The sequence below is a fragment of the Tupaia chinensis genome, unplaced genomic scaffold, assembly GCF_000334495.1.
Source record: "Tupaia chinensis unplaced genomic scaffold, TupChi_1.0 Scaffold000001_1, whole genome shotgun sequence".
Lineage (NCBI taxonomy): Eukaryota > Metazoa > Chordata > Mammalia > Scandentia > Tupaiidae > Tupaia > Tupaia belangeri.
The window spans coordinates 2,270,362-2,282,458 of record NW_006159427.1 but is presented as its reverse complement, the minus strand read 5'-3'; the positions used below and the strand labels follow the sequence as shown (position 1 = coordinate 2,282,458).

The 12,097-nt window shown below is 46.1% G+C and overlaps 1 protein-coding gene across 1 annotated transcript in view; it reads right to left on the bottom strand.

The window, feature by feature from the left end:
• The window catches only part of KIAA1217 (KIAA1217 ortholog), a gene marked incomplete in the record, with an annotated part of 421,704 nt that overhangs the window by 209,533 nt on the left and 200,074 nt on the right, over positions 1–12,097 (bottom strand).

Here is a 12,097-nt window from a genome sequence, read left to right as displayed (position 1 = left end):
CTGCCGGGGGTATGACCACAACACAGTTCCTTCTCCCCCATTCTCCTCTCAGGATCTTGGGCATGCACACACACATTCCTGGTGTATTTTTCTGGCAGCCTTAACCTCCACACCACATACTAGCCCTGAAAATTTTGATTTTTTAAAAAATAAATTATTTATTTAATTTTATTTATTATTATTATTTTTTTAATCTGACCAGAGAGAGAAGGAAAATGAAAAAGCAAGTCACCAGGTCCAGGACTCAATCTACTGGCCATGAGGGAGTCCAGTACCCCATCTACCATGCCACCTGCCAGCCCCAATTATTTGATTTTTAAAAGCACCATGAGAGAAATATATTTTCATCTTTTAAAAAATGAGAATTTCCATAATCCACATGCAAGAATGACTTGCTCTTTCACGACGAATAACCAGTGAGGTGCCTCAGCCGCATGCGTTACTGTGCACGCATGCACGCGTATCCACATGGGCCACCAGCAGGGTAAAGCCCTCAACACCATCGTAGTGGATCACGTGACACCCTGACCCGTGTCCATATATATTCATAAATGTGCGTGTCAATTCATTTCTAAATAACTTTGTAGTCATTAAAACCTGTCTCACATATATCAGACACAAGAATAAAACAAAAACACAGAAACGCTGGAATACAGTGGCTGCGCTCAAAAGCCAAAGGCCGAAAGACAAGTCTCCAGAGAAGACACGGACTAAAATACCCTACCCAGCATACACTTAGGGCTAAAAACTAATGAACGAACTTGAAGAGACCTTTAAAAGAAAAGGGGAACATCGCCATCAGAAGAACTATTAGCCACACTGACCTCGTGAAAGCCGTTTTCTAGGTGAATGCGCTCCGGGAAGGTGAGGTGGCTGTGGGGCCCTTTCTCCTCCCGAGTTTACAGGCTTCATCCGCTATGAGACACATCTTGAAGCAGATCACAAATAATCAAGCCCCGTAGGTGTGTGGTAAATATAAGTGCAAGATTAAAAAACAGACAGTAGATTTGAAGGGCTGCTATGCAGAGGCGAGAGGAAAAAAGGGTACAAAAAATCAGCTTCCATTACAAAGAGGCAGCAAGTAAGGAGGGCTAGGGGCAGAGCACCCGGAGAGACAGCTCTGCACAGAGACGGTCAGGAAAGGGAGGGGGCGGAGGAGGCCAGAGCTCTGCTGAGACTGCCAGGAAGGGCGAGGAGACCCCAACCTCTGCTCTCAGCAGAGGAACAAACTCCAAAGACAGTGGAATATTTGCAGGAAGGGGGGGCGACGAAAGTTGCTGCAACAGTCGGTTGAGGCAAATATCCCCTCAAGTCAGGAAAGAAAGGGCAAGAAAATACATGAAACCTGTGTCACTCCTTAGAGCGGTCGATGGTTCCATATGTCAGAACAAACCCAACTTTACCGGTTGTATCTTTTCCCACCTTCATCACCAAGGTCAAGGCATCCTAGGGGCTGGAAGAATCTCTAAACAGCAGAGAGGGGAAGGACCGAGGGGTGCTGGAGAGGCAGGAAGCCCTGCTAGGAAGAGGCATGGACTCTATAGAGGAGTATCTCTGGGTGCCAGGAAGTGATAAAATGCAACCCTCTCTGGGCTAGCAGATGGTGTAGTGGTTAAGGTGCTGGACTCCCACATGGCTGACTGTGGTTTGAGTCCTGGACCTGGCAGTTTGAAACTCATGCCAGGAGCGCGTGCATGCATGCCCCAAATCCTGAGATGAGGACGGAGGAGAAGGGATTGTGCAGTGGCCATTCTCCCCTTGGGGTGATTTCTCACTGTCTCTCTGGTGAGCACACACATCCTATAGCAAAAATGTCTGCCCCCACCCCCCAAAAAAACCCAACTGTTTGTGAGGTTGACCCACATGGGAAGGTCATCAGTTCAAATCCAGAGATGTTCCTGAGTACAGCACGTACATGCTTACTTATGACGTGGGGCTGGCTAAGCCGGGGGTGAATTATGGCATAGAGGCCCTGATGGAGGGACTATCTCTCTTGCTGTGTCTCTCTGTCTCTCCCACTCGTGGAAGAAATAGATAGACTTGGGAAAAAAAAAAAAAAAAACTTAAGAATTTGAGGCCAAAGGAACTGAAGTCTCTATGTTAACAGAGGAGTTTCTCAGGATTACGAAATAAAACTCACAGAGAACCCTCTCATTTGTCCACAGGTTCCACCTGAGAGAAGGATTTGCACCCCAGAAGTTTTGAGCTGACAATAAGAAAGCAGAGAAAGAACAATGTATTTTACTAGGCCCCTCACACATACCGGCTAAATCAAGTGTGTAGAACTTAGACGCTTGTTTCTGGCTTTGACTATAAAGCAGAAAATTGCTCTTAAAAAGTAAGAGTGTGTGAGGAAGGATCTGAGCATTGTCAGTAAACTACTCAGTTATCAATTGTAACGGATATCCAGTTTATCAAAGATAACAAGGTAACATCAAGCCTGAGGGATTGTGACTGGGAAAGCAGGAAGACTCAACCACCGCAGGGAAACAGCCGGCCCCTTACTACTTCAAGAGTCCTAAAAAATTCAAAGGCTACCCTTAGAGAACCACGGGAAAAGGAACTATGGGTTGAGTTTCCCTTATCTAAGATGCTGTGGACCAGGGAGAGTTTCCGAGTTCACACTTGTTCAGTGTTTGGAATGTTTGCGTATACACAAAGAGATACCTTGGGGTGAGACCCAGGTCTGAATATAAACTCATTTCTGATTCATATATACCTTAATACACACAGTCCTGAAGTACTTTTACATAATAATTTTATTGCGGTGTTTTGTCCTAGACCTGTTGCAAGGTCAAGTGTGGAACTTCCCAGCGTGGCACTGAGTTAGATCAGAAAGCTGTGATTTCGCAGGATTTCAGATTGGGATGGCCACCCTGCAGATACACTGAAGGTACCTGAGAATTCTCTGAAAGGCTAGGTGTGGCAGAAAGGAAGAGAAAGAGGGGGCCAGCAGGTGGCATGGTGGTTAAGGCGCCGTATACTCCCACATGGCTGACCATGGTTTGAGTCCCACACCTGGTGTCTTGCTTTCTCACTTTCCCTCTCTTTCTCTGTGTATTACTCTCTAGTCAAATTAAAATAAACGAATAAATAAATAAATATTTTTTTTAAAAAAAAGAAAGGAAAAGAGAAAGAAAGTGGGACTAAGTGTGGACGAAGTTTCCTTCCTAGACTAAGACGATGTTGAAGGACCGGGAGGAGTTGATCAGGAATAGCAAACACGGTGTAAATACCGTATGCACAGATGAAGCACAGAGAATCGAAAGCGATCAGCACACATACAGTACTGAGCTGGATGATGATCAATATATGGTCTGGATGATGATCAATGCTTACATTCCTCCTTTGGCTATACCTGAGTTTTTTATAACAAGGATAATTGTATATAAAGAAAATATTTTTTCACATTTAGCATTTTTATTTAATTTTCTAGTGGACAATTTACATACCTCTCTCACCCTTTCCTTTACTATAAAGAAAATATTGGTGGGCCAGCAGGTGGCATGGTGGTTAAGGCGCTGGACTCCTCCATGGCCTACAATAGTTCAAGTCCAGGACCCAGTGGCTTAAAAATCACACTGGGCATGTGTGCATGTGTGCTCAAAATCCTAAGAGGAGAATGAAGGGGAAGAAATCGAAGCATAAACATCCCCTTGGGGGCGGGGGTGTGATTTCTCACTTTCCTTCTCTCTGTCTTTCTCATCTCTGGTGAGCACACACACCCTATGGCAAAAGAAAAAAAAATTGAAATTAAAAAAAAGAAAAACATTGGTAAAGGTGACAAAAATGAAATGTGACAGTTCAGCCACGGTGGCATGGGTAGAGCATACTGGTCTATAGAGCCGAAAGCCACAGGGCTGGCCAAAGGTTTGGATTCTGAGTCAATCTGGCTGAAAAAGGGTTTGGATCCTGAGTCAGTCTGGAACACGCTGGGTGTGTGCACACATGCCCAAGCTTTTGACTAGCGGAAGGGCTGGGGCGAGGGGACTGAGCTGAGCTGAGACCCTGTCTCTCTGTTTCTCTCACACACTCTCCTGTGCGCGCTCTCCCTGCGAAATAAAACAGAAACACAGGTCTCTGGTGAGCACAGCGAGGTAAACTACCAGGAACTCTGGATATGGCTGACATTTAACAACTTACCCAATATTCTGGTTTGGTCCAGAAATTTAAAATTTTCTAAAATCAGGCAAGCAAGTGGTGTGGACATTAAGGTAGCTGGATCCCACACGGCCGACTGCAGGGTTCAAGTCCTGAACTTGTGGCTTGAAAATCATACCTGGAGCGAGTATGTGCGTGCCCAAAATCCTGAGAAGAGACTGGAGGAGAAGGGACTGCAGCGTGGTCATCCCCCACTGGGGGGTGATTTCTCACTTTCCTTCTCTCTCTCTCTGTGTGTGTTTCTCTGTCAATTTCACATGCCCTATAGCAAAAACTAAAAAAAAAAAAAAATCAGGCATCACTTTATGTAGAGTCAACTTTTGACTCCGTGGGAGCAGCATAGCCAGCCGGAGGGCTAAGTGTGGGCAAGGGAAAGGCACTGACAGGAAGCCCTGTGAGTCGGCGAGAGCCAGGAGGACGGCCTTACGCCTTACAGCTCTCTAGGACAGGCCACTGCGTAGCCCGCACCCAGTCGTCCAACGCGTGTTTTTTTTTTTTTTTTTTTTTTTTTTGAGAGGTTTTCGCTATAGGGCGCATGCGCTCTACAGAGACATAGAGACGGAAAGCGAAAAATCACCCCCCAGGGGGAGGGTGGCCACGCCGCAATCCCTTCTCCTCCATTCTTCTCTCGGGATCTTGGGCACACACGCACATGCGCCCAGCATGAGTTTAAGCCACCGGGTACGGGACTCGAACCGCAGTCGACTACGTGGGAGTCCAGCGACATAGCCATTATGCTAACTGCTGGTCCCTGTCCAACATGTTTTCTAACGTGAAGATGGAAACCGCTGGAGCTCATCTGGGATTTTTTTTTTGGGGGGGGGGGGGGGGGTTTTTTTTTTTTTTTTTTTTTTTTTTTTTTTGCTATAGGGTGCGTGCACACAGACAGAGAGAAACAGAGAGACAGAAAGCGAGAAATCACCTCCCAGGGGGGATGGTCACGCCGCAGTCCCTTCTCCTCCATTCTCCTCTCGGGATCTTGGGCACGCATGCACACGCGCCCGGCGTGAGTTTTAAGCCACCGGGTCCAGGATGCGAACCACGGTCAACCACGTAGGAGTCCAGCGACATAGCCATTACGCTAACTGCTGGTTCCCCTCACCTGGGATTTTCACTGTTGTTTCCAAATTTACAGAAGTGTCTACCCTTTTCCTTCTCTCCTTTTGTTGTTCACACCCTTCTCTATTTTATTAAATATATTTTTAGTATTTGTCTCCTCTTAGTTCACGATTTAAGGAATGCAAAGTGCTATGTTGATCATAGCACTTTGATCTTTCACCTGAAAGCCTTCCTGCCTTTTTTTTTTTAAAGGAGAGTGTGTGCAAACAAGAGAGAGAAAGAGAGAGAGAGAGAGAGAGAGAACTCTTGTCTCTTTAAAATGCCCTTTCCCCAGCCCTCCAGCTCCTGGGCGCCCACACACACTCCTCAGGGATCCACACCCACAGTTGGCCGTGTGGCTTCCTTCCTGATAGGGCTCTTAGGTCACAGTGCTGTGCCTCTCTCTGCTTTTTAAGTCCTGAAATAATGACTTAATTCCCTTAAACCAGACATTCCTCATCTATAAAGTGGGGATAAAAACAGATGGTAGGTCACTGGGAGAATTAAATGAGATTGGGGCATATAAAACAACACGCACGATTTCTAGCACAGACTCGGATGCAAATGTGAGATGAGTGCATGCCCCAAATCCCAAGAGGACAATGGAGGAGATGGAGTCACGTGATGGCCACCCACTGTGTGGGATGATTTTTCACTTTCCCTCTCTGTGTCTATATTTCTCTGGTAGTGTATATGCCCTATGGCAAAAAAACTAAAAAAGAAAAAAAAAGAAAAGAAAATACCTTATTTTTAAAATTACCTGGGTAGGGGCTAGCAGATGGCACAGTGGTTACATTGCTGGACGCCATACAGCCAACTGTGGTTTGAGTCCCAGACCCAGTAGCTTGAAAATCATGCTGGGCATGTGTGTCTGTGCGTGCCCAAGATTGCAGGAGGAGAATGGAGGAGAAGGGATGGTGGCATGGCCATCCCCCTTGGGGGGGTGATTTCTCACTTTCCCTCTCACTGTCTCTGTCTGTCTCTCTCTAGTGAATGCATGCACCCTATGGCAAAAATCTCTAAAAACAAAAAAACAAAGTTGGGGACCAGCAGGTGGCATAGTGGTTAAGGCACTGGATACTCCCACATGGCCAACCATGGTTCAAGTCCCAGACATGGTGGCTTGCTTTCTCACTCTCTCTTTCTCTGTGTCTCACTCTAGTCAAATTGAAATAAAATAAAATGAATGAACGAATAAATAAAATAAAATAAAATAATTCTTTAAAAAAAAAAAAAGAAAAGTTAACTGAGTACTGGGCAGCCCCATTGCCTAGTGGTTAAGATGAGCCAGATCCCACATGGTGGACTGCATGGTTCAAATCCCAGCCCTAGGGATTCAAAAAACACATGGGGCACATGTGAATATGTGCCCTAACTCCCCCTGTCTGTCTTTGTCTCTGTCTCTCTCTGGTGAGCATACATGTCCTCTGGCAATTCAACAAAAAGGCACTTAGAAATTAGCATCCAAGTATTTGTGCTCGCTTTTCTGATTTGTTGCTACCTTTAAAAACGTTAGTACTGAATATGATGTAAATACCTACAGATAGACTTACAAAGAGAAAATAAGATCCATTTGAGTGCTTTAAAACTAACAATTATGGAGTGGTGAAGCGGTCAAGGTGTTGGACTCCCACATGACTGACTGCAGTTCAAGTCCTAGACCTGGCAGCTTGCTTTCTCACTTCCCCTTTCTCTCTCTCTGGTCAAATTAAAGAAATAATAACAAGTAAAATAAATAATTAAAAAATAAAATAAAACAGAGAGTTATAAGAGCATATGTAAATACAGTCTCTTTATTACTGGTAATCTAGCCTTCATCGTTTTCTCACGTTTGTCCTACATTAGTTTCACCACGAGGGGGCGCCCTGAACCTAGCAAGTATGATACAGACAGCTCCGTGATGGGAGATGGCAGCGGAAATCCCGAGTTGGAGGAAACCAGACGCACTGCATATTGACAGCTTTGGATCAGTCTTCTGCCTCTGCTATACACCCTCGGGGTCCCTCGCTCAGATTCGAATTGGCTCTATGTAACCAACTGTGAAAACGCCGCCATGAGCTGGCTGCTTTGGGTAACTGACACCAATTGGGAAAGAAGAGAGTTGATGTCTGTAAGTCTAATAAATAAAGTTGCTATTAAAGAATTTAAAAATTAGCAGCTCCAGTGACACAAAACTAAAAAAACACAACGACAGCAAGTTGGGGAAATGGTCTTAGAAGTAATTCTAGTTTAAAGATCCACAGTCTTTGGGAACAAAGCAATGTCAGGTTATATAGTATTAGAAAAAAAATGCACTTGATCAAGAAATCCAGTTATAATTCTTTTCCTAAGATTTAAAATGCTACACATGGAATAAGATTCCTTAGCCTTGCAAGACCTTGTAAGTCATGCTAAGATTCATAATTGATATAACAATAGTCTTAAAATATAAGATAGTCTGAGGGTGAACAAACAAAAAAAGAAAGCAATGTCTAAGAAGAGTTCGGGGCCTACAGCCTTAGAACTCCCTCCCTTCCTTCCTTCCTTCCTTCCTTCCTTCCTTCCTTCCTTCCTTCCTTCCTTCCTTTCAGCTTTTGCCATAGGCACATGTAAATCCAGAGAGTGACAGAGGGAAAGTAAGAAATCATCCCCAGGGAGGATGACCATGCCGCAATCCCTTCTCCTCCAGTCTCCTCCTGGGATTTTAGGCATGCATGCATCCACGTGCACCTGGTGTAAATTTCAAGCTGCCAAGTCCAGGACTTGAACCATAGTCTGCCATGAGGGAGTCCAGTGCCTTAACCACCATGCCCCTAGAATTTTTAATCCTAAGAATGAACTGATTTTATAGAAATCCTTAGGAGCCTAAGCACCTACAATAAATACAAGATAAAGGCGAGCACAGAGTATAACTTTTAGACAGAAACAGAACTAAGCTTGATCCTCAATTCCAACACTTAACATTCGTGAAATGCGTGTATCGCCACATGTGTGCAGTTTCCGCCTCTAAGAGAGCAATGATATCAATAATAATGTCCACATTACAACTTGCCATATGAAATGGGATGACTTGAGAAAAATGCAAACTCCCGTGCCTGGCAGATAGTGACGCGGTACTTGGTTTAATGAGAGGCTGATCTGCAGTGTGCCTGCCTACCACCGCTCCTGCAATGACTTAGAGCCTCCCTCCTGACAATAAAGCCCTCCGAGGGTCTGAGGAGTCCTGAGGCCTGGCCTGGCAATAGGCCTACAGTCCTGAGCAGGCCCAGTGGCTCATGGGGCCTGAATCCAGCCCAGCACTCAGACAGGCCTCCCTGCCAACCCACTGGGCCTCCCTTCCAGCCACCAATGCAGATCTGACCAGGGCAACCCAACCTATCCCAGTCTCCAGGCTCTGTGGCTTCTGGCCTGTATTCAAGCCTTCCCAAAGGAGGAACGTAGCCTTCTGATGGGCAGGGACTCTCTCCCATTTTCACCAAAATCGTCCTTCTTGGAACACCACACTGAACTTGAAACTACTCAGAACGCTCCAGGAAAAAAGGGCTTCCAGATCCCAGATTTCTACTCCCCTCATTACACAAAGGCTTTGTAAGGCAGTCTATCCTGACTTCCATCGTGGGATGGCAGGGCCCCCTTGTCAGGCCAGGCTCAGAATGGGCTTCACTTTGGGAGCTGCCATCTCACGCCTGAGGCCTGGCTCATGGTAAGAATTTTAGTGGGGACCGGGAAGGGGAGAGGTAAGACATGAGGTCATTTATTGGAGCCAGTCAGGGATGCACCTTTGCATTTCTGCATTTTCCTCTTTCTCCAGTGGAAAACAGGCCCAAAGTCTAGACCCTCATAGATCCTAACCAACTGGAGTCAGAAGAGGGTGATTCACACCACCCCAGACACAGCGGCCAGCTAAGCCATACTTCCAAGGCCTTGTCTCCTCTATTGACAACGGGGTGCTTCTGGCTGGGGGCGGAGAGTGCTGTACATGGGGCAGCTGTGGAGTGACCACTGACATCATTCTATGAGGGATGGGTCATGCAGGGGTCTCAACTCTGGGATGAGAGTACAGACCAACTTCTAGCCCAGGCCCCTCCTGGAACTCCACATAAGTTAGGCATGGGTCTCACCTTCCATTTCCTCATGCACTGAAGTGAATAGTTGGATTAAACCTTCCTGACACATTTTAGCTCCTGGTTGGTCCAGACACGGGTGGCCTCTCCGAAGGTCTCCCCTTTACAGACCCATGATCAGAAGAGGCTGAGAGTAAAGGGCTGCCAGAGCCTGGGGCTCTCTATAAAGATGGAAATGCACAAACAGGAAGAGCCTGATGTCAGAGGCCTGTGTCAAGACCCAGGTGAAACACTAGGTTAGCTGCTTCCCTTTGAACAAATGACTGAACCCAACATCAGGCTTGGTACTGGGCCCACTGGACCACTGAGCTGTACTGTCCATGTATGGAAAATGGTAATAATCACCCTGCCTGCTACATAAGGTCGCCGAGAAGTACAAATGAGGTAACTTAGATAAAAGAACTGTTCAGAGTCCAACTTTAATAGAGCATGGGGCCAGCAGGTGGTGTGGTGGTTAAAGGCACTGGATTCCCACATGGCCGACCATGGTTCACGTTCCAGACCTGGTTGACTGCTTTCTCCCTTTCCCTTTCTCTCTCTCTCTCTCTCTCTGATCAAATTAAAAAATAAAAAGAACAAGTGGAATGAAATAAAAACAAATAATTCTCTTTTTAAAATAATTATTTATTTAATTTTGTTTATTCATTTTTTTAACTTAATTGATCAGAGAGAGACAGAGACAGAGAGAGAGAGAGAGAAAGTGAGAAAGCAAGACACCAGGTAGGTCCAGGACTTGGAACTAAGGTTGTCCATGTGGGAATATCCAGTACCTTAACCACCACGCCACATGCTGGTCCCCAAAAATAAATAATTCTCTTGAAAAAAAAGGAATAAAGCATGATGCTATTGATAAGAAGGAGCTAAGGAATTAACAAAAGGCAGACTTCCTAAAATATTTTAGAGTGAGGTCTTGCTATGCCACCAAGCCCACCGTCTGCAGGAACAGAAGGCCTTTACCACTGGCCTTAGCCCACAAGTGCTGTGGACTGAATGTTTATGTCTCTCCAAGTTCGTGTGTTGAAGCCCTAATTCCTAATGTGAGGGTGTTTAGAGGTAGGGCTTTGGGGAGCTAAGTAGGTAGAAACCCTCATGATGAGATTAGCACTCCTTAAACAAACAAACAAATAAGGGGGCCTGAGAGATGATCTGTCTCCCTCTCACAGCAAGAAGATGGCCGATTGCAATGCAGGAAGGGGGCCCTCACCAGAACCTGGCCATACTGACCTCTGATTTTGGTCTTCCTGCCTCCAGAACGGAGAATAAATTTCTGTTTAAGCCACCCGGTCTCTGGTATTTGTTACAGCACCCCAAACTGAACCAATGAGGACCGTGGTGGCCGATGTCAGCACCCACATCTCTAGCTAGGGACCTGCCGGAGACTTGCTGTCCTAAGGCTCAGGGGCCCACCTGGTCACAGAGCTGCACCCCTGACTCAGGCTCCCATGGGTTGGCTCAGCCAGCCTGCTATACCTCTGCAGCCTGCATCCCCTGGAGAGCTCAGTGCTGACTCTGTCCTGTCTCCCAGCTTCTGGTCTGTTCACCTCCGGAGGCAGCCAAATATACTTTGGGGGGGTTGAGATTTTCCTGTGGAAGCTGATAAGCTTTATCGGGAGGAAGATGTTCTTTTGGGCAAATACTATTTTTTTTTAACTCTTTTTCCCCCTTATTCACAACAGAGTGCGTATATGCACACATGAGAGTGAGAGCTCGCGTAAGAGAGAGAGGAGAATCCTCCGCAGCGTTTGATCACACGACGATCCCTTTCCCCCACTGGATTTTGGACACTCTTACAAGGGTCCACGCTGTTTCAGGCTGACCAGGCTGGGATTCAAACCACAGTCACCACGAAGGAGCTGACACCTCTTGAACAGCACATTACTACCACACCACAGAGCCTGTGCACGAATACAGTTCTGGAACATTCCATTTCACTGTTAACGGCAATCAAATAAAAGACTGATGTTGGACCAAACAGTGGCAGGGTGACTGAAGCAGCTGGATTGTACACGGCTGATGGTGTGGTTCGAGTCCCAGACCTGGTGGCATGAGAAACATACTGGGTACATGTGTGCTTATATGCCTAAGATACCGAGAGGAGAATGGAGGAGAAGGGATGGCAGTGTGGCCATCCCCCCCCGGGAGTGATTTCTGCTCACCTTACCCCCCTCCCCCATCTATCTCCAGTGACTGCATGCACCCTATAGTAAAACTAAGGGGGGAAAAAGATTAATGTCAATTCTTAAATTCAATAATGAACTGATATTCAAACAGACCAGAAACATAGACCATTATCAATTGCCCGTCTGCATTATCAGATGTCAACATTATAATACACGTAACTGAGAGCCATCATTACAAGTTATTATCATTACTGTTTTTATATGCCAGAGGGTGTGCGTACGTGTGCAGTGCACGTGTGACTGAGAGGGAGGGAGAAAACACCCCTCGATGGGGCCCGGTCACACCACCGTCCCCTTCCCTCCATCCCTCCATCCCATCAGAATGCTGGGGGCACATGTGCCTAGTGTTTTGTTTGTTTGTTGAATTATTTATTTAGTTTTACTTACTATTATTTTTTAAATTTTTGACCAGAGAGAGAAAGAAGGGGAGAGAGTGATAGAGGGAAAGTCAGAAAGCAAGACTCTAGGTCTGGGACTTGAACCGCAGTTGGCCACATGGGAGTCCAGTGCCTTAATAACCACACCACCTGCCGGCCCTGCCCAGTGCGTTCTTAA